The sequence below is a fragment of the Harmonia axyridis genome, chromosome 1 (genome assembly GCF_914767665.1).
Source record: "Harmonia axyridis chromosome 1, icHarAxyr1.1, whole genome shotgun sequence".
Lineage (NCBI taxonomy): Eukaryota > Metazoa > Arthropoda > Insecta > Coleoptera > Coccinellidae > Harmonia > Harmonia axyridis.
In genome coordinates, this window is record NC_059501.1 from 51,024,696 (window position 1) to 51,049,882 (window position 25,187).

Below are 25,187 nucleotides of genomic sequence, written 5' to 3' on the forward strand. Positions count from 1 at the left end.
TCCGAATAATAGTCTGGCGCAGCACTGGAAAACTGTGATGATGGCATCAGAGAAATGAAATTAACATATCAAATATTCGCTATGCAGATTATACATCGCTTATTGCCGATTCATATATATATATATATATATAAAACTGCAATGCTTGATGAAAATTGTCAATGAAGCTTGCAGTGCATGGACATAAATATCAAGAAAACTGAAATTATGACAATAACGGGAAGTCAAAATGTACCCTGCCTATATTCGTGAATTGTGAAATACTATCGAAAGTAGATAGTTTTGGGTATCTCGGCTCCTAGATCAACAAAAAACTGGAACAAGATATGGAAATCAAATCCAGTATAGGACAAGCACGTGGTAACTTCATGTAACTACGATACATATTAATCCTCATTAATATGTATCGTAGTTACATGGAGCTACCACGTGCTTGTCCTATACTGATATGTCCAAAATGGATGTGTCCTGCAAAGAGGTCGCAAAGGTTATGAACTATTGTATATGATAAATGTCAGGAAAATTTCGTATTTTGTTGATATACTGCGTGATAATAAAAATGACATTCTACAGTTGATAATAAAAGGACGAGTAGGAAGATCAAACAGGAGGAAGAAATTGTCTTGGTTGAAGAATATGAGAGCATAAAGGGATCTTAATTTTGAAAAGCTAATAAGAACGACTGAAGATAGGGATAAGTTTGCCTGAGTGATCGATGACCTCCACTAGCAGGGAAATCACTGTAAGAAGAAGACAAATACAGATCGCGTTCTGGAATGCAAACGGACTTTAACTAGTAAGGATGAACTAGAGTTCGCATCACAAGAGCACCTAAGTATCATCATGACGATCGAGACAAAACTGAAGCCATTCTCCAGGATTCAAGGATACAACCTGTATCGTTCATACCACCCAACCGGAAACGGAGGAGGAACAGCGATCTACGTGACGCAAGAAATCACACAGTACACACCAGCAGAACCGATTCTACAACGGAAAGTAACATCTATCGGTATTCTTGGGCACCACTTCTATGATTGCAGCAGAAGATTTCAATGCGAAGCATCCCAAATGGAATATCCGAATCAGAAATCCCAATGGCATCACCGTAGAAGCCTATGGAGAACCTATTCAGAAGGTCGAAATTATGGTAATATCCCCAGAGGAACTAACATACCACAACCATTCATAAGGAATCACAGACATCCTAGACATTTCCATAGTAAAAATGTCAACAGGGAAATCGACCTCAAAACCTGCACTCTGCTCGGATCACAAGGCATACTGAAAATTGCACGAACCTAATATAAATGCAGAGAGAGATAACGATTGGGAGGAGATCACTGAATCTTTCGAAAGCAAGTACTGGGCTTTTACGTGTCTAGATATTCGGCGTTAAAAAAAATGATAAAGCGTAATGTGAAATTTGCAGATTTTTATTATCTCGATTGATTAACTTTTGATGTCGTTCGAGTAAAAACAAATGTACATCCCCTACTCGAATATTTACGCTCATAGTTTTGGTATGTTCAGAATCCTAATTCGAATAAAAAATCTGTCCATTCTCCTGAATGGACAGATTCAGACCCATTCAGGAGAATAGACAGATTTTTTATTATAAAAATATCAATAAAAAATCTGTCCATTCTCCTGAATGGACAGATTCAGACCCATTCAGGAGAATGGACAGATTTTTTATTCGAGTTAGGATTCTGAACATACCAAAACTTTGGGCGTGAATATTCGAGGAGGGGATGTACATTTGTTTTTACTCGAGTGATATCAAAAGTTGATCACTCGAGATAACAAATATCAGCAAGGAGTTCTTCTACCGTTCCTCATTTGCTATTTGGTAGTAAAATCACATGATGTGACAAATTTCAATTGTTGTTATGTTGTGACCACATTAATAGGAGTTCTTTTTTGGTCTATTTTTAAATGATATTCATGCCCAATTTTGGTGAGAAATAGCTTATCATCCAAAATTGTTGGTCCTATTTTTTCCATAAATTCAAAAAACCGATCTTTCAGCCAGAATTCTTATTTGCTAAATTTTTAACAAACCATTTGAAATTCAGCACTATTTTTTACCATTCTTGAGTTCTCTTTCAAACTAATTGGGTTGTATCAACACTTCCTAAACTTCTGAATGGGGTTTAAAATAACTAACTTTGCAATTTACGAGAACAACCTTATTCCCCTCTCCAGAATAGTTGTAGTCCATCAGGATTTTCGTCATCTTAGCCCAGAATTATTTTCATTAGCTTTGCAGTTGATACAATTTTTGAACTTACTCAGAGTTTTACTGAGAGACCTAAGTTTCTCTTCTTCTTAGCTCTGAATTACATATTTTCAGTTCTCCAATTTATATGAAACTTTCGAACTTACTTTCTGTTTTTCAGACCTTAGAGTGGTTTTCTCGTAGTATCTCTTGCCATTCACGCTCCATAAAAGCATCATTTTTCACTTTGTAGTTCGTATTCATTCGTTTATATACAATTGTCACATTATATGCTAAGCCAAGCAGAAATATGTGCATACAAAAAAAAAATCAGAGTGAATCAAAAGCTTTATGCGACTATGTGAACAATGTAACGAAACCACGAAATTAGGAACCAGTATTGAATATATCAAAAATGAAGACAACTGGAAGATTGAGGTTTATCAAGATATGTGTACACTCATCAATTACTACTTCAGCGGGATTGGTGAAGCCTATGCTAATGCACTGCCCACGACTGATGACTTCAAAGAGGAAGATTTTCAAAAAGAGAAATCTTTCTACCTCTTTGCAACAGATTTATATGAATTAGAAAGTACTATGAGTAGTCTGAAATTGGGCAGGTCAGCAGGATACGATGGAATACGATCGGAAACACTAAAAAACATAAAAGAAGAAAACGCTTGTATATTTAATTAACAATTGTTTCGAAAAGGGCTGTTTTCCAGACATACTAAAATTAGGACTTTATAAGCCAATATTTAAGGGAGGTGATAGATCTCGAATGGTTAACTGCAGACCGATCACTCTGATATCAAACATTGCCAAGATCATAGAGAAGTTCTGATCCGCATGGATGCATTTATTGATAAAAATCAATTATTATCGAGGAACCAATTTGGATTTCGCAAAAGTATGTCAATGGAGGATAATGTAAAATAAGTCACAGGTATTATTTACAACAATATTGACCAAAACATTCCTTCCTTGGCAGTCTTGACACATTTGGCAAAAGCGTTTGACACCGTCAGCCATGATAGACTACTTGAGAAGTTGAACAGCTATGGATTTCGTGGAAATTTCATTGAGCAATACTTATCGGATCGAAATCAAATTGCAACTTTGAATGGTTCAGTAAAAAAGCGACTTAACTATGGCGTACCACAAGGCACAGTGTTGGGACCTTTATTATTCAATTCATATATAAACAGCCTACTTGAAATGAACGGTAGAGGTGAGATAACAGGTTTCGCAGATAATACTATAGTCCTCTATAAGGATGAAACGTGGGAAGATTTAAAACAGAAAGCGACAGATAATTTGAGTATGGTTTCAATTGAATAAGCTTACCTTGAACTGCAAGAAAATAAAATACTCAACCTTTTCGTCCAACAAGTTGGGACAACCAAAGCTAGGAGATCTGCAAATCAATGATGAAATGCTCATCTCAGCAGCACAATCAACTAAATGTCCAGATATCTTTATTGATGAGCATCTTATTGTTATATCCCTCAATAATCTTCTGGAGTACATCGATCATTGCCGTTATAGTTGACTTACAGCGTCTGAAACCATGTTGGGAGGGATGAATGAAACAATTTTTCTCCAGGAATTCAATCAAACGGTTTTTTCAAAATTGACTCGAAAACCTTAGACAGAGCTGGTAGGATGGATATTGGTCTATAGTTCTCGTAACAATCTGGATTTCCTCTCTTCAGTATTGGTGTTATCACCACCATTTTCAAATTTTCTGGAAGCATTTCCTGTTCAAAGCAGTCGTTTATGATCTTGCACATTGTGCGGAATAATCTTTTTCAATATTGATACTAATGAAAGGCCATATACATCTTTGCTCTTCTTGTCTTTGAGGGATTTTGTAACATTCAAAACTTCTTGTTCAGTAACAGAAACTTGATATGAGACAAAAACTGATGTCCAAAAAATTATTTTAAATGTCAACCAGAACAAAATACCCATCAGATTGAAAGAACACAAACTTAATACTAGAGTAAAACATAATAATTATGAAAGAAAAAAAGCAGAAAAAAGGATTGGCAAACTTTGTTGTTCCTACTTATGTAGCTTCAAGAATTTACCCAATTGTACCGTAGAAAATCAGGGAACTGAGAAGTGTGGACAGATTCAAAAGATAAATCATAACATGGCTTATAGCAGAGGATCGATATAATATGTTCAATAGAGCGATCAATTCTAGTTGAGATTCAACTGGGCAGATCTACATACACTGGAATCACCCGAATGCAGAAATAACCGACTGAATAAGGATGAGAATAAGAACAGTTATCAATTGAAAACATTGATAAAATATGATGGATCCACTGAGATTGTGTATCATAATATGTTGACATCAATTGTTACGTATTTGAAGTTACTTATTCCCAGAAATAATTTTTTTTCCCCAAATATTTAACCCCTTCAGCCGTTACTACCTAATTAGAGATCACAATTGACACCAGTTTTATACTTTCTCTGTTTTTACTACCAAAAATATGATACGGGGATTACAGTTTAGAATTTACTTCATCATAAACCGATGATTTATCGGAAGATTAACTCGAAATAAGTTCGATATAAATTGAGTTATGCTATTCATAATTTAGGGATTACAGTTTTGAACTTTTTTCAAGTTCATCATCAGACACCGATTATGTAACGGATGATGAAATAAGTTCGAAACTGTCCCCAAATTGTCCATATCATACTTTCGGTAGTCAAACATAAAAAGTATAAAACTTATTCTAATTTGTCTCAATTATTGAATCGAATAAAAATAGAATAAAAAAAAAATTGACCTATGGTAATTGACTAAATATCTCCCATAATAATGGAAACCGAGCGTCGGAGAAGTAATCAGTGAAGAAAATCGGTGATATTTCATCTTTCCACATCACGGAGGAACCAAATTAGTTGGAGCTCTCCGATATTCTGTCACGTAAATTAGAAGAAACACAAGATAAATTCATTCTCGTAGAGGTATGAAATTAGTTGAGATGCCGCTGCCTGTGAAAGAGCCCCAGATTGTAGACCGGATAAGATCCAATGCCGCCCATAAAGAACTGACAGATACGTCTCTATTGAGAAGGAACATTTCAGACCTGCCCCTTACCCCTCGCTGGCTCCGGCCGCAGGCTCAAGAAAGTTGATGTAATCTTGAACCCATGGAAGCTATTCGAATACTGAAATTAACACTGTGTATTATATTCAGTGTGCTTCTATATGTTTTTACCATATGGCGCCTGAGAAAATTGGGTGATATGATTTGACTCTAACGCAAATAGAGTTGTAGGAAATCTATGAAAATAGTGCAAATATGAACAGATTCCACAACATTAGAAGTACCAACATTCGAACCCCATAATTACACAGATGTAGAAGATATTTCCTTCATCTCACGGAAGACTCAATTGAATAAATCTAGAAGTACAAGTTTCACTTATGCATCATTTGATTATTCAAAATTTCTAAATAACTTAATACAAAGGATTTGTGGGATTTTGCTTGAAAATTATACTATTGTGAATTACCAAACCACTACACAATCGAATAATTTCAAATTGTACAGGGTCAAGGGCGTAGATCTTTATTCTTCTTGGGGAGTTACCGAAAAAAATATTTTTGACGACAATGTTCCCTCATATCTGTAATGTGAGAAGGAAAGGTTTGATAACGGAGTTTGAATCAAAAATTACTCGAAATGTTAGTATTTTTTGATTAACGATTCATATAATCATTGATTACTTTCTGATTTCCTAAGGAAAATCAGAAAGTGATCAATGGCCATTAGAATATCAGAGAATCTATATGCTTTCCGATATTTTATTATTTCGAAAAAAGAGATCGGGGACCTTGAAGATTTTATGTTTAAGTCTTATAGTTCTAGAGATGCTTTCATTGAGCATCTAATTTTGGATACCCTGTTTTCAGATATGAAGTATTTTTAAGTTGAGAATTCTTGATATTTATCCTTGTGGACTGAATTATTTAGGTAGTAGATTCTATGGGTATATTTGCTCATTTTAGTGCACTACTCTAATAGTTTTGAAAAAGAGGTCGATACAGGAGGATTATGACCAAAATTACTTGAATATAAAATAAATACTTCAACATTAAAATTTATAGAAATTTCATATGAAACCTTTGTAATCTCACTAAAATTTCATATGAAATTTCGAATTTTTCAAAAATATGCTCAATTTTGTAACTTCTTTGAAATAACATTTGTTTGATGATAAAAATTATTGTTCATAACAAAAAATTGAATTCTCCATAACACAATCCTAAGACCTAAGCTAACAAATCAAACCTAAAACTTTTATGTTCTTTAAAGACGTCCAAAGGCTCATTTTGAAACTACAAACTCCATATGAACAAATATCGAATTTTACGGAACCTCTAGCCTGAAAATTCGAAGTTTCTAGCTATTTTCCTTCGAAAGTGATCATGTTAACGTCCGGGTGGACACAATCGAATTTGAGGACGGTTTCAACATCTGTGAGTCGAATCTAATCATTCGAGACCATTTCTAGCTGTAAATCTGAATCAATCAACCTGAATTCCTTTTGTAATTAAAAAAAGGTATATGACAAATTCAAACAAAATAGTCGTTTATTGAATGGAGTAATCCTATAGTTCGTGATAGTTTATATGGAATGAAATATTAAAAAACACTTCGATTTTTATCATTTATTTGTGACTTATGTTCATTGTGGGTGGATAAGTGATAGAATGTGAAATATTTTTCTCATTCCATAAGGTATTCAGTGACAAATCCTCAATCATTCTGATTTCTGATCAACCGCACAAATTCCTCTTCTAAACAGTTATTTAACCACTTCCAGAAGACTTCCACATTTCTACGAAATAGTTGGACCACCTGCTACCTCATTTCTATTAACGAAGTTCATAATAAATTCGTCAAAAATCTGGTAACTTTCATTCTTTGCTAGTGTACCTGACCAAATTTCAAGGTTTTTTTCGGATTCTATTACCCTCTCTAGTTTTGACAATGATGCTGGGATTCCTGGAGTTTTATGGCTTCCAATGAAATTCTAATGTGAAGCTGACAGGTTGTAAATGCTTTTACCGGTTCTTATTTATTATTTCTAATAAGAACCCCTCTGGAATATTCTGAGGGAAACATTTAATCACCATGAAGTTTTTGCATTACCAATTCTGAGAAACGTCTTGATGAGAATTCTGTCGGAAAATTCATTATATTGGAACCATCTGATGGTACTTTATCGATTATATTTTCTATCGTAATAGTAAGTATTTCCGACTTTGGATTCTAAAAAATCTGTTCAGATTTATCAATATAAAAAATTATTAAAATTTAAATTTAACACCATTCAATTTTACACAATGGTACTCTGGTGAAACCCGATACAATGTACCGTATTCGGAATATATTAATTTGAAAATTATGAAGTGACCGATGCTGGTATAAAGTAATAATGAAGTTATTAATTGAACAAGGAATCACATGAAGAAAATTGCAACAAAAACTTAATATAAATCAAATCAAAATATTCCGAAAACAGCATGTTGTATCGGGTTTTACCAAGAGTACCTTTTTGGTGTAAAATTGAATGATGTTTAAGTTAATAAATCTAATCATTAAAGAAGTTCTGTTCAGTACTGCTTTGTATGAAGCGAGTAACTTGCGCCTTTTATGAGAGTGAGATATAAAAACAAATTCATGGGACGTATCAGATCAGCTTTCAAAACTGGTATAAAATTTACGCATATGCGCGCGGGAAAGAAATAGCATTGGATGTTTCCGCACGCAAGTATTAAAAAATAAATTAAATTCTGTCATGTCTCTATGCATCGAAAGCCCAATTAAGATCAAGGATGAGATAACTATGGTAACGACATGGAGAATTATGTCTGTCATTCATGTGGGTGTGTGCGTGAATAATTAATCGAAACTTTTGAGTTTCAATTTATTTCAAGCGCTTGTAGAAAAAAAATTTTTGTTCCTAACTGTTGCGGAAAGTTTCGTCCGGGAAAGTACCACTTTCGGCACTTTTAGGAAAATAAGTATATTAACCAAAGCCCAATTATTTTTCAGTTTTATACCTAACCTAAAGACGGGGTCGCCTTTTTTTGAAAGACCCTGTACATTATAAGTATATAGAAGACAGTAGTTCATTCAGCATAGTTACTCTTAATAATTTCAGAAAACCATATTAAATTTATGGAACAAAAACCCGTAGTGGGGTTTTTGCGTGCATGTTCCCGGATGAAAGCGGGCTATTATTTCGCTCAAATGTCTGTGATTATAATGAAATTTTGATTCTGAGATAATTGAAAAAGTATTCATGTGATTCAACTAAAATTCAGAAACAGTAGGAAAATAGCAAAACGAATGTTTATATGCGGAATTATCATTGAGAGATGCATTTTTTATTCCGATATAGCGGAATCTAGGTATGTGTCAGATTTCACTGAAATTTTTTGAGCAGATAAAGTGTTCGTTAAAAAAAATAGCATGTAATTTCTACACGATAAAAACTATTCTGATCTATCCTAATCCTCTGAACTACAGAGTACTTTTGAAAGTCAGAAATATATTACTGACTAGTTTGTTTCTAATGTTTTCAATTATTTGTCGAGACAAAGTGACAAGATGCAAAAAGATACATACAAGGAATTTTTTAGGTTGACGAGTTTGTTTGGGTACTATAGGCAACTTTCAATTCAACAAGTAGTTCTCTCTATAATGGTTTACCTCGTCCTCTGAAATCCTTTAGTTTATATAAATTCAAAAAGTTATACACACAAAAGTCATACACAGGTTCACTTTAGGCTTGGGTCCTGAGATATGTGGACGCAGGCTTGATCTCCGATGATTTTTTTTCTCTTCAAATTCTTTATTCAAGTTCACTAAATGTACAAAGGGAAATTTTTTTTCTCAATGTATGCAACTATATGCTCAGTGCTGAAATCTTTTTTTTTGTTATGGGTGAACTTTTGGAAGCTTACATGTAAACAGTCTTACTGTCGTAAGTCTCCTTTTTGCCGATAAAATTATAGGATATATATAAGTATGTTTTTTGATTGATTGGTTATTTTTTGTATATTATCTGCAAATAAAGTTTATTATTATTATTATTAAGGATTTTGTCGCATACTAGTGCTGGGCCTGGGACACCATGTATTTCTTCTATATCTGTATATTTATCACACATAAGAATCACGATTACGTGATTCTTGTAATAAAGTATATAAAGAGTCAGGAATGCTTTCCTTTTTCTTTCTAGAAAGCCCTCCTTGAAAAAATATATGCCACCAAATGGTATTCCTATAATTCAGTTTTTTGTGATAAATTCCGAACGAGTCAACTGATTCTTGGGATTTTGTGAGAAGAGTAAATACAAATATCAATAATGATTTATTTTCTTATACTTTCCCCATACTCTAAGCTTTCAAGACCGCCAAAGACGGAGACTAGCACTTAATGGATATAGAAACTTTTTTTTTGCTGGAAGATATTTTCTTTGCACTTAAAATATGACTTCCTGTTTATTTTTCATCGCCTCGCAATGAAAATTGGTTCTTTCAATGAAAAATTCATTCATGGAGAAAAATTTTGCCATCCAATCATAAAAATGCTTGTAAAACTTCTCCTATTTTGAACCGACATATCCTCAATTATAAATTAATGGTAAAATGCATAAATGGAGGCATTCAGGCATTTCGCCGATATCTCCAATAAAAAAAGTTTCGGACCAATATGGGATGTGATCCTTTGTCCTTGGCTGTCTTGAAGACTTATAGGGAAATTTTAAAACAAATCATCACTGGTATTTGTATTTGCTTAAATTCAAAAATTTACCAGAATCGGTTGGGTCGTTCGGAAGTTATCACAAAAAACATCTGAATTATAGGGATAGGTACCATTTATAGGCACATATCTTCGCAAAAGGGAAGTCGTAGGAAAAAAAAACATTTCTGATTCGTCCTTATATACTTCATTCACACCTGTAAAAGAATCATGTAGTGCCCGTGTTCCCTTTAGTTCCTAATTTATAGTAAAAAAGAAGACATCATCTATATATCGGATGTCCCAAATTCGTTGTTTAGTGAGGGAATCTCAGAATCCCATGAATGGCACATTTTCGGGCTCGATTTTTGAAAGAATCAATTTGGTGAGAATCTCAACCTTATAAATTCAACTGTTTTCAAGTTATAAGAGACATTGTATAATGGCGTGAAATAAAAGTTCTCATAACTTCTTTATTACTCATGATATCAACATGAAACGAAACATTTTATGCCACTTTTTTCATAAGAATCCATTCAGTTGAACTGAAAAAATTCAATAAAATTTTCGTTCAGTGAAATTCTAACAAAATCGAAATCAATTTTCTCTCGAGATCGAATTAAAATTTGGTCATGCATTCCAGAAATGAATTCAATGTCATTATTCCTTCACCTTCAACGTAGGTGCATCACATAAACTGGGGGCAGGCTGGTATTGAATTTATGATAAACTTTTTTCTTTAAAGATGAATGACAACTTTACACGTGTATAGAAGTTTTAAAGAGTATATGATTAAATTCACCAGAGAAGATTTGACACAAGAATATTTGTTTCGAATTTTTACTTCTCGAACTTTCAGGGCACTAGAAAAATAAAATTTCACAGTTCAATAACTCGTCGAAAATTTTTCTAGTCCGGATCTGATTTATTCGATTTCAGAAATATTGAAGGAAGACAAAAGGATGACAAAAGTGACAAGCAGAGATTTAAAATTTTTATTATGAATTGATTTTTTGTGATTACTAAAACGAAAAACAAATCATGATGTTAAGGTACGAGTGATCCAATATTCGCGAAAATAGAAAAAGTCTAAAATTTTACTAGTCCGGATCTGATTTATTCGATTTCAGAAATATTAAAAGAAGGCGATAGTGAAGGGTGGCGAAAATTCAAAATTTGAAATTATAGGGTCTATTTGATCATTAGTTAAATAGTTATTGAACTGTGAAATTTCACTCGGGCGATTGAAATCTCTTGGTACGAGTCCTCCATGATGACCTTCATTCATGGTATCCGTTTGTCGCATTCTTCCCGGGACACCCTGTATATACAGTTATGTGGTCTCCAATGACACATTACTAAACGGGATATTAATGCTCTTCCCCTCAATCCTAGAAAATAAATGTTCATTAAAATCTTGAATATTTCATTAATTGAAACAAATTACAACTCCCATAATTAAAATTGCCTTATCTGAAAAATACCATCGGAAGACACTTATGGAAGGAGCTCGCTAGCAGAACGGTAATGTGTACGCAGCTTTATATTGTTTCTCAACATGGCCGCTCTTATAAATAAGACATTATCTCTGGCTTAAGTGGCGGTTACGGCGAGACGTGAGGTGTTTCCATTTTTTCGTTTTATCTTATTTAAATATATACCGCAGGTCGAACATGAATTCTCTCGCCAGAAGAAAGAAAACGTGACTTGGAATTGACCGTGAGTAACGGCTTCAACACTTCTTAGTTCTTAGGGACGAAGGTTTATCTTGAACTTCCAATGTTGCGTTTATTTTACAGTGAAATTCCTATCTATCATCGTAATTAATTTCATAGAAATTAAATAAATTCCGCTCAATTGTTGAGTTTAGTAATCTTTTTCTCCATATGAAATTTTAATAGTAAGTATCTAAGGACAATATAATTACTCTAATACTCGGATTGCCAGGAAATCTCATAGAGAATAAAAAATGGTGAATTGGCAACACTTATATTTGCAAAACTATTTAAATCGCGACAGTTTCGAGATGGAATTTATCTCTTCTTCGAAACTGTCGCGATTTAAATATAAGTGTTGCCAATTCACCATTTTTTATTTTCGAATATAATTTGAAATTCATTACATTGTTTACCAATAAATATTATTTTTTACGCAGGAGAGAAATTTCCCTATGAAAGAATATTTTTTCAACCAATTTTAATTTCGTGATACTAAGAGATCATAGATACTATTCGAAGGCATATAGTTATGGAACAATATTAACATCAATATAATTTTTTTTATATTAAATTGAAGCAATAACGTATACAGGGTGTCAGAGAAGAATGAGACAAACGGATACCATGAATGAAGGTCGTCATGGACGACTGGTATAAATCGCCTTCGTTTGGGAACTACAGGGCGATGTTCATCTTATGAGTGAAATTTCAAAGTTCAAAAACTCTTATCTAATCGACCGAATAATTTAAAATTTTGAAGTTTTGTCACCCTTTACTATCGCCTGCCTTAAATTTTTCTGAAATCGAATAAATCAGATCCGGACTAATCTCATAAAATCTCATTTTGAAGTGTTGAGTATGAAGTTGAAGGAAAAGTCTATAAAACACTTCCGTTGGTGGAACCTTGTATATTGAATCATCAGATGGTCACATGTATCGGCGTATTCGCCATTATCAAACCAAAGATTCTGAAAAAGTTTATACTCTTAAGTACAATATATCAAGTTGAGCGAAAAATTTGAAGAAAAGGCGAAAAAAGTTGGATAACATAATTCTACAGTTCGGTTAATTGCTCACTGAATTTTTCGATTTTTAAGGTTCCATAGAAAGATGGTAAAACATCAATTAAAGTAAACAAATCACAAGGTGAAAAATAAAGATCAAAATACAACGGTCAAAAAGGCATATTATGAATAGTCAAATAATATAAAATGACTAACAAAAACACGAACAAAACAAAACAAAACTTGTAAAGGCCGATAAATAAATAATTCCACCCATAAATTTTATTGAAGTATGAAATTTCTTTCACCAGGGAATGTTTATTAATCACCCTGTATGACGGTACCTAGCAGAGATTTATAATTATTATTATGGATTGATTCTTTGCGGTTACTAAAACAAACAAAAATCATTATATTTGAGTACTGGGTATTCCTTTATTCACAAAAAAAAGTCTGAAATTTTCCTTGTCCGGATCTGATTTATTCGATTTCAGAAATATTGAAGGAAGGCGAAGGTAAAGGGTGACAAAACTTCAAGATTTGAAATTATTCGATAGATCAGTTGAAGAGTTATTGAACTAAAAAACTTTCACTCAGCAGGGAATGTATATTGATCATCCTCTATGATGGTGTCAAGCAGAGATTCAGAATTTTTATCATGTATTATTTCTTCTTGGTTACGAAAAGGAAAAAACTCTACCAGTGTGACCTTTATTTGCAAGTGGTTTTTGTTGCCTGTTAGGTATTAGTTTAAGGTCATCCATATACAGTAAATGATTGAGTGCAATAGTATTACAATTGCCTTTGACAATGAAACCTTTTTCATTAGCATTCAGTTGTTTACAAAGGGGGTTAGGCGCCAAGCAGAACCATAAGGGACTCACCCTGGAAAATTCCCCCTTTTTAATTGGAATTTAATTCGGAGCGATGAAATATTGCACGACCGATGTTGGAAATTGTTATGTTTCATCCAACTACATCTTGATCGAATTCGTAATTTTTAAATTCTCAAGTGAACAGAATTTCAAACTGACATCTACGATACCTACTCCTAGACGTATTTTGCCCAATAACAAAATCAACCGTGGTATTCGAAATCCCAATCTATTGTGAATATAATAATAAATGAGTTTAGCAAAAATATAAAATACAGTTCTTTCCAACATTATTCTACAATCAAATTTGTTTAATTGGTCTCATTTGGGAAATTTTCTTTTCATGATCGGGATTTTTTTTCTTTCGTAATCGGGAATTTGACCATCTTGGAAATTTCATCTCATCTTTCAAAAATACCATCAACTCAATTCATAAAGAGTTGATTAGACTGTGTATAAATGTGCTATCTTCTCTAATTAACCAGTTTTTCATTTCTTTCTTGAACTTTTTTAAATTTCTTATTTCTCTTATATGTATTGGTATTTTTGTGTACAGGGTGGGCAAATTTCGATGTTTTAGCACTACAACTTTTAAACCAGGGGTGATAGACAAAATCTGATACCCACTTCTCGATCTCTTTTTCTGAGAAACTATCAAGGGTAGTATTCATTTTTGGCCACCTTCTTTTGTTTTCGAGTTATAAGCGAAAATTGGAAAAATGGCGATATCGAAAAACATTCATATCTCCATTGATATTGATGATAGAGCTCTGAAATTTAAACATTATACAGGCACTTTTTTACGTAGAATCCAGTGGCGTACTCGTCTTTTCAAAAGGGTTCTTAATTACGAAGCTATGACCCAAAGTTATGTTTTTTTAAATGGGAACACTATATTTCTGTGACATTTTTTGAAAGCTTAATTTTTCCTGATTTCAAAAATATATAACATCGTATAGTTTGTATCAATATAAATAATGGAAAATGGTCAAAAACTTTTCTCACCTAAGTGTCTCAATATTTCTATGGTTTCAAATGTTGATGAGCACAGAAAAATATAGCTTCTTATAACAAGAGCAGTATCCTTCCGTCAATCTGATTATTTATATAATTTTCACTAATTTCGACAAAATACGGAGTTAGATATATTTTATAAATTTTTCATTCCAAAATGGTTTCGGAAATAATGAAAAGATCCACATCATCGACTGTTTCAATCGAGATAGTTGTAATGAGATGAATGCATTGATAAATTATTTCTATAGGTCTCTAGAATGAATACGTTCAAATATTGACTTGTGCGGTTGACTTCTTTCTGGAAAACTATTCAAATAGTCTTGTGATGCTGCATCCTCATTATAATTGCACCTAATGTAACATTCGAGCATATTGAACTTTTCGTTATTTCCATAATTCATTTTGAAATAGAAAAATATACAAGTATTTCGAAACAATGATACTCGTAGCGCTGATTTGATTTCAAATGATATAAATTGATGATTTGATAGTCAAAGCTCGAATCTCTATGATAGCAGTCCATTATTCTGTGAGAAATTGAGTGAAAAGCATAGAAATGAAGAAACTAATAGAAGGAGACTGTGGCAATGATACAATGCTAAATTTTTCTGTGCTCATCAACATTTGAAACCATAGAAATATTGAGACACTTAGGTGAGAAAAGTTTTTGACCATTTTCCATTATTTATATTGATACAAACTATACGATGTTATATATTTTTGAAATCAGGAAAAATTAAGCTTTCAAAAAATGTCACAGAAATATAGTGTTCCCGTTTAAAAAAACATAACTTTGGGTCATAGCTTCGTAATTAAAAACCCCTTTGAAAAGACGAGTACGCCACTGGATTCTACGTAAAAAAGTGCCTGTATAATGTTTAAATTTCAGAGCTCTATCATCAATATCAACGGAGATATGAATGTTTTTCGATATCGCCATTTTTCCAATTTTCGCTTATAACTCGAAAACAAAAGAAGGTGGCCAAAAATGAATACTACCCTTGATAGTTTCTCAGAAAAAGAGATCGAGAAGTGGGTATCAGATTTTGTCTATCACCTCTGGTTTAAAAGTTGTAGTGCTAAAACATCGAAATTTGCCCACCCTGTACAGTCTTGAGGCTATGTATGTACAGCATCTTTGTCCTATCCTTTTTTCCGTTCTTGGTCTTTCATAATTGTCCCTTTCTGCTCTAGTCGAATATTTATGTTCTTTCAGTGCGAGAGGTATTTTTTCTGGTAAATGTTTACTATTTATTTTATTTTATTTTCATTTGAGACAAATAGGAATACAAACAGGTAAACCCCAATATAGCAATCACAGTTTGACAATTAACTAATATATCATACAAGATATTTAAATAATGAAAACAAAATTCAAGCTATGCTATAAACTATAAACTAAAAATTAAACATGACATTATCTGAAAATGATCAGCATCCTGAAAAAACAAAGGGCAACTTTAATTTTAAAATTATCTTTAATTCATAGAGTTGAACATTGAAAATATCAACATCACATAAAAAAGAATTAAATGTTGACAGCATTCTACACAGTGGTAGTACTCATGATCAATAATCTGAATTTTATTTCTGAAAGACAAGAACCTCAAGAATTTATGTTGTACACTTTCTAATTTACTAATATAACATCTATACTGTGGATTCCATATTGACGTTGCAAAATTAAGCCTACTGAATACAAATAAATAGTAAAGAGTCAACAATGTTTCATTTTTCTTGAAAAAACCCGAGCATCTTATTCGATGACTCAATAACTCCTTAATATGCAGGTCAAATGTTAACTTCGAGTCCAGAAATACCCCCAGATCTCTCACAGCATCTTCCTGCTTTATAATCACCTGATTGATAGTGTAATCAAATGCAAATGTGTTGACATTCCTAGTGAAAGATATTTTGAGGCATTTGACAAAATTCAGAAAGAGGAAATTTACAAGGCAGTATTCATAAAACCAGTCCAAATCCTCCTGAAGTTTTATACAGTCTTCGAAACTACTTATCCTCACAAATATTTTGAGATCATCAGCGTACACCAAGAACTTAGCATAACGAAAGCAGCAGGATATATTGTTTGAATGAATAATAAAGAACAATGGCCCCAGATGAGATCCCTGAGGAACACCCGATCCTTTATGAAAATTCCTGAATACTGTCCATTCACGCATACAAATTGGGATCTATGTAGAATATAGGACTGTATCCACCTCAATAAGCTCCCACAGATACCCACCTCCGCAAGTCTTCGCAATAAAACAGCATGATTTATTTTGTCAAAAGCCTTTTTAAAATCTGTATAAATAGTATCAACCTGAGAATGGCTTTCAAAGCCTTCATTAAGATTTTCTAGGAAATTCAATAAATTTGTTTCAAGATTTCGACCTTTGATAAACCCACGTTGATTTTCTATTATGATGTGTTTTACATGATTAGAAACTAAATCATATACCAATGACTCGTAGAGTTTAGGAATAGCCGAGAATATGGATATGGGGCGATAGTTCTTGATGATATATTTTTGCGCCACCTTTGTGAATAGGGACTATCTTCGAGAGTTTCCATCTATGGGGAAAAATCCCCGAATGTAAAGATGACTTAAAAATTATAATGAGCGGTTTCGATATGTTTATTCTACATTTTATCAGAAAAAGTGGTGGAATATCATCTGGGCCGGGACCCTTATCAGGATTCAGAGCATTTAAAGCCTCTCATGCTATCTCATTCAAAGACAAGTCAGAGCCGTATCTAGGTACTATTGCGCCTGTGGCAATATCTTAGACAGCGCCCCCCATTTTCGAAGATTTTTTTCATCGATTATATTTTCTTATAGTATTTTTGTGATCATAACTCAAGTCATATATTTTCTGATTATTTTATGCTTAGTACGCAAATTCTAGGGAAGGCTAGCAATATTTTCAAATGTTTCCAACAAGGGCGTAGAAATGGGTGGTAATTATCCCCCCCCCCCAAATATTTCCAAAATATGAAATTTCAGAATTCTCGCAAAGACGAAAAACGAAATTTTTTCCATAAAAAGAACCAATAATCATTTTACTTTCCTCTGAAATCGACACGGAGTACAAAATCGGACTTTACGGTTTATGAGTTTATTATCGCTTTCAAGATGAGTACTTTTACTGCACTACGAGCACATCTATGTCCGAGGTTTATTATTTTCCCTTATCTATCCGCTTTGTCGGTGTCGCCCCTTATTTGCCATCTGTAACTTTCGCATTCGTAATCGGTATGCACTTACTCGTTGTTTTCGGTTTTTTGTTTCATTCTCGACACAAAATTTCAATACTGTAGTTATCAAAGTACTGCACTGAGTAATTCGCATCGAAAAATTGTCTGGGCCGTGTTATACAATTTATTTTGATTCATTTAAATTGCAATTCAATTGTGCAGATATCAGTTTTGAATTGATTATATCTTAACGGGGTTCCTATAATGTGTACAAATGAAAATGACATATTTCTCGGATCATTTTGAGAAAAAGTCGTATAACATGAATCTGCAAACGCTTTGGTTTTGAGATACCGGTGTTAAAGTTTTTTTTTTCTCATAGGACCTTCCCTTCACAAGATATTTAACTTGAATTGGCATGGATCTTCCGATTTAAAGTAATCATCTTGTGATATGCTTATTTTGTATGCAAATCAACAGGGTGATATTTTTTCTGGAAGGGTACCTGCTTCTTTCCACCAGATCTATTTTTTGGTGAAGCACTGGTTCTATAAAAAAATGTGAAAAGAAACTCTGGTCTAGTACAACACTTTTTGGTTTGTTGTAGTTTTGTCGTATTAGCTATCGATTTCGAAAAAAAAATTCAACCAGCTCTCTGGTAATCCTCAGGAAGATCCAAATTATTATAAAAATCCAGTTAGAAAGCTATGCTGAATAAATTAATTATAACAAATGTGAGAACAAATGGTACATATCAACAAATTCTGTAGCGAAGATTAATAAAGATTCGATGAACTAATAAATATAAGCATCACTAAAAAGTATGGCTATACAAGAAACACCCTGTATCTCGAAAACAAAGCGTTTGCGGGCTCAAGTTTATGGGACTTTTTTGTCTTAGAATTATCCAAGGAATATTTTCCTTCGTAACTCTGTTTCAAGAAAACGCAGTATAAGGGGAGAACAATCGAATAGATAATAAAAAAAAGGGTAATTAAGTCTCAACTTCGTTATCAAACCTCTTTTTCTCACATTACAGATATGAGTAAACGTTGTTATAATTTTTTTTTTCGAGAACCCCCCTCCAAGAAAAAAGAAAGATCTCCGTCCTTGGTTTCCAGATTCCTCGGCATTGCTCGTTGCGAGGCGTATACATGAAAACCGAGTTGTGATCTTTCGAATTATTAATTATTATGTCTGGTGCGCCAATATTTTTTTCTCTTGATCTTTTTGGGCGCCCCTGCAGATCTTGCGCCCGTGGCAAGTGCCACCTTTGCCACGCCCTAGATACGGTACTGAGACAAGTACATACTATTATAAAGATTCTGTACTTCATTCAGACTATCGTGGTTGTTCGTAGATGACTCGAAAGCACTGCTGAAAAACTGAGCATATATCTGTCTCATATCTACTTCGGATATTTTGTAGATCTCTTTACTAGAATATGTGTATTTTTTTTCCATAAATAATTGTCAGGATGCACTCCTGAATAACATCTAGGCCTTTTTTATGACAATCCAAGACACCACCCCATCCAATAATGCCATATGAAAGTTGCTATTGTACCAATGCGTCATAAAGTATTCAAAGATGTTTGAAAGATTTCATGTTCTTTCTTATTAATCGCAGTCAATACGCAATACCTGTCAGTTTTTCAATCAGGTAAGGTTCATCCCATTTTAAATGTTGGTCTATGAAAACACCGTCCACTCGAAGAATCCCTAATTCTGGAAGTCCAGCTTTATTGAATGAGGAAGTCAAGTATTTAGTTTTTTGTTGATTCGAGGTAAGTTTATTTAATTGAAACTATTTTTTTTAATTCTCAAATCTTGTATAACCTTTTGTTTTAGGTCTTCCCAGGATGCATCCCTGTACATAATCAACCAGTGGTGACGCCAACTTTCAAAAACAGGGGTGGCCAAGAGGAGGCCGGATTTTTTTTGGGGGGGCCAAAGTAAAGCGAAATTAGAGTTCTGCTAATCTTGTAGCCTTAGTTTGTCAAATTTTAGGGGGGGGGGGGCGGTACCCCCTGTCCCCCCTCACCTAGCGTCCCCACTGTAATCAACATATCATCAGCATAACCGACAATTCCACCACAGCCTTTCAAATCAAATATACTATTCACATAAATAAGAAAGAATGGGACCGAGCACAGTTCCCTGTGGAACCTCATAAGTAATCACCTTTGTCCTACTGACTTCACCATTCAGTGAATTTTGCTTTCTCTTTGAAAAGAAGCTGTGAAGTAGTGTATTTATTTTGCTCTAAAGCCATAATCTGAAAGTTTCTTCAATAATCTTTGATGGTTCACAGCTCGGTTCACAGTATCGAATGCTTTAGCCAAATCGAAGATGATTGCCAGAGATGGAAACTTCTATCGATGTTTTCATATCGAAGATATGCACTTAAGCACAATACCGAATCTAAGAGAGCTTCTGAACTTCCCAAATTTTGTATTATATGAAATATGGTAAAAACAAGGTAATTTGTCAGCCATCATTACATCCGAATCGCTTTCCTTCATAATAACAGACATTTACTTTTTCCCAAACTTACGAAACCTTCGGTCCGAAGTAATTAATTGACTATTGGATCCAATCCAAAACCTTCCATGAGGAATCCATTTTTTCATTCGAGAAAGTTACATGAAAATCGGTCGTATGGCTCTAAAGATAATTAATGCTGCAATAGAAACATGCAGGTATAAGCGGCAAAATATTTTTTTTGTTTGTGACAAATAATTCAGGTTTACAAGAATAAATTTCCTGAAAGACGGTCCTGATAGCTACAAACCACGCCCCTCAGGGAGGAGCAACGATTTTTAGTTCACAATTCTGGCACTTGAAACAGATTTACAACGTCACATAGAATTTTGAGTAACTATGATGTAATATATTTCTAATTGGTATCATTGGAAAGAAGAAGAAATAGGCTATGACCATATTGTATTAGATTTTCGAATTTAGGTCAACTGAAGCGACAATAAATTATTCAAAATTGGTATTGAAAATCGTACTTTCTACTTCAATAAAACAATTAATTCGCAACTTAAAGTGAAATTATTACCTAACGAACATACAAGGGATAAAGACCTTCCAATATTGTTTTGAATCATCTCGATAGCGTTTACCGTTCCTGAGAAAATCAGGACCGAATTAGTTAAGAAAACGCCTGAATTTGCGCCGCGTGAACGGACTCTTAAGTGTTTGGTATATACCATAGACCTAATATCACATGGACAGGCCCTAACGAGACTTTCACGAAGAGTTGGCGGCAGGCTGAATATGAAAGAGAGAGATGCAGCTAGATGGGTCAATGTCAAAATCATATGACCAAAACATTGGACTTACTTTTGGAAAATCTTGAATTTTTCTTTTATTCTGAATAAAACTCATTGTTATTTTGATTAATTGGAATTCTAGGAATGTAAACGAGGGTTAGAATTGCTTGAAATCTTTATTATATTAATCTATTTTCGACTATCAAAAGTTTAATTTTTGTTTGAGAATTTATGGAAAAAGCTATAATAAATATATTTGTTGTTGTGCCGATTCCGAAAAATAAGCCAATAACACTGTCTCCGAGAAAGAACTGCATGTCTTTTTCATTTTCCATTCCATAAATCTTGAATACGCGGTTTCGTAAATTTTCCGCGATTTAGCTGGCAATAATTTTCGTGATGCTACTCGCGCTGCTTCTATCAACTCCAGTGGAGTCAGAGAAAACTCGGAATCAGACATTTTTTAACTTTATATTATTCAACAAAACTAACTAACTACTAAACAATTATTACTGAGTTCGCAATTTTTGAAACAAATCACAAAATTAAATTGACAGATTTTTGATTACTTTGAAGTTTCCCTTAGCAACGCCGGTCTATTTATTGCAGCTTACTAGTTTAAAAATTCAAAATTCATATCGATAACATTCTGACTTTAATATATTCTAATAATATGTTTTTTCTGTGACGGGAAAAAAATTTGACATTTTATCTCTGTTGACAGGTAACAAAATATGACTTTTCACGAAATTACTTTTTTGCCCGGGAAAAAAGTGAGTACTTTTTTTCCGCGTTTTAGCTGGCAATAATTTTCGTGATGCTACTTGCGCTGCTTCTATCAACTCCAGTGGAGTCAGAGAAAACTCGGAATCAGACATTTTTTAACTTCATATTATTCTACAAAGTAACTACTAAACAATTATTACTGAGTTCGCAATTTTTGAAACAAATCACAAAATTAAATTGACAGATATTTGATTGCTTTGAAGTTTCCCTTAGCAACGCAGGTCTATTTGCAGCTTACTAGTTTAAAAATTCGAATTTCATATCGATAACATTCTGACTTTAATATATTGTAATAATATGTTCTTTCACTATTTAATTGTCGTTTTTCCTGACACAGAAAAAATAGTGTATTATACACGGGAAAAATATTAGATTTTAGCTCTCGAGCTAAAATCTAATACTTTTTTCTCTTGTATAATAAATAACTATTTTTATTATATCGCAACTTAAAATGAGAATAATTTTCATATATTTTTATCAAGTGAAAATCGTTATATTATGTTATTATTGAGTGAAGATGGTCATTCTTTCAAATGCTTGGTTGGAATATTCAATTCAATATAGACTAATTCTTAAATTAAAGATTCAAAATAAAAGTATACTGCTTAGTAATCACCTATTTGTGTTGTTCTATTTTATTACTTTGACTCTTGACAACCAAAATTCTAAGTACAAATATTATTGATGGTATAATGAAAAATCATTTTTACAAACAATTTTATCGTTTGAATAGAATCAGTTAGGTCTATTACATTTCATTCTTCAATTTTGTATTACTTCCAACTAGTTTAATTCAAGTCACTTACCAATTTGATAATAGTAAAATCTTTCAAAAATTTGTTTCCAGATAATACAGGCAATTAAAAAAAAGAGAGTCTATGAAGAATTGTATTCATTAAGTTTTTATTGCTGTTCAAAATACATTATTACAATAAATGATTTAAAAAATGGTCCGACTCTAGCCTATCAGCGCATGAGGAAGAACATCTTCGCAGTCGGATTTCCCACTCTCCACCAAGGAGGATATTCACTCTTCTAATCCAGGATATTGAAAAATATCAGATTGAGCTCTACCTCTTCTTAGTTCCAAACTCCTCCAAATCTTGAAATTTATGGACCTTCTTCTGATCTTCTCCTTATTTCTCCAAGGATCAGTTATGATACATTCATTTTTCCTAAAAAATACATATCATAACGTTATAAGTTGTTGTTCTCATAGGTTAAAAGTAATTTTCAACTAAATAACAATTCAAGATACCCATTTTCAGCCTTTCAGTGAATGAGCTTCTCTAAAGATGAATTTTTAAGCCACGGAACAGAATATGTTCCTCATTTAGTATGGCAATCTAAAAAACTGAAAATTTCAAACTATTTGAGCTTTAAATTTGGTTTTTCTTGAATTCAAACTTACTTTATTTTTGTTTAAATCACACCTAGTATCACAAGAATTTATGAACTTGTCTGTACCAAACCAACTGTTGTGTTCTTAAGATCAATTATATCATGTCTTATTTCCATTCTATGTCTTATTGTTTCATTTGGTATCATGTCTCTTTCAGATTTTCCAGCTGCTGCCCACTTCAGAGCTGTATGTTATTATGCTCTTAACTATTGAGTAAATTATTTTCTTATTATTCACATTTATGTTTTTAATCGATAATATCCTATTTAACATTGAGATTATTGGTTTTCTTTGAATGTTTCTCTCAGATATTACTTCGTCTAGTGTTCCATTCTTGGAAATCCTCATTCCCAGGTTTCTAATTTCTAGTATTTCTAATATAAGTATTCAATCTGGGGGAAAATCTTCCATGGCAGCAGCAGAGGATTTTGATATTATAAACCGTATCTGGTTGTTACGGCTATGGTTGCCCCATCTCTTGCTGTTTTGTCTCTGGCTGGTCCTGTTCAATTACTTTTGCAATAATTATTTATATGAATGAATAAAATAAGGGACGGAAAATAAGTAGATATTTCACATCCATAAAAAATAAAATATCAATGTACCTTCAATATTATCTTCAAGACATTTATTTCCATAAATTAATCTCTCAGGCATATAATTGAAGAAACTGAAAACTGAAGGAATAACATCTTTTTTCAGAGTTTTTGTACCATGAATATTAATAAAGTAATCATGTTGATGAAAACGGTTGCTGCATATTTTCGACAAGGAAAAAGGGTTGAAATCAATTCTTCCTCAGCTTTCATCCACTGTTCCCTTAATTATTCATCCTTTGGAAAACTGTGAACTGATTTTTCCTTTACGTATGAATGTCAGAGGGTATTAAAAGATATAAATACTTACGAATGAAATTTCAACTTTTGGCTTTTTTCTAATCTCGCTGTACAATTGAAGACTGCACGAATGTGAGGCATTTTATTTAAAAATTAGTTCTTTTGGTGCTTTGAATTTCGCAATAGCAGATGGATTCTAGAAAATCATGAGCTTTCGATTAATTTTCAAGATGAAATCGGCCTTTCAATAAGTTTCATGAACTTATTGAAATCCGATAAAGATTTCATGGAATACTTACCGTTAATTGCTTTTATTAGAATGTTCAACACTTTTACAAATCGAATCAATCAGATTAACTATGTGTTCAATTCAAAATGAGAGAAAAATTAGCGAATTTCTGAATGTGAGTTCAATGTTTTGATCAAATGATTTTGACGTTGACCCATCTAGCTCCATCTCTCTCTTTCATATGCGGCATGCCAGAATTTCTCTCTAAAGGCCTGTCCATTTGATATTAGGTGTATGGTATATACTAAACTGTTGGATCGGAAGTAATATTCTTAATCTTTCTACCCTTCATTCCTTATAGGTATTACTTCTGAAATATCATCTTCAACATCGAAGACATTGGAAACATTAAGGTAGGAACTCTCAAAGAATTGTTTCTTGGTCTATTTGATTTTAATAGTAAATCATCATCGTTTTCATTTCTTGAGAACGATAGTTTTGAAAATTCAATCGCGGATTTTCATCCTAATTTCAAGAAAAGTTCAAGATAAGATCTTGAAATTTTGAAGAACTTCGAACTGAGCAACTCCTAGTCGAACCTTATCGTTTGAGACCATTCCCGGTTCGAAATTCTAAAAATCGACATCATCGAAAAGAGATGATATAGTGCCCTATTTGGAGAAAGAATACTCAGAAATAAATGAATATGAGATAGAGAATATCATTTGCGCTAAACCGGTTTAAAATGACCATAGAATTGAAATAATTTGTGATGTTCAGCAGTAGCCCAGTTCACTTTGTACAACGAAAAACAGCAAAGAGTGATTTG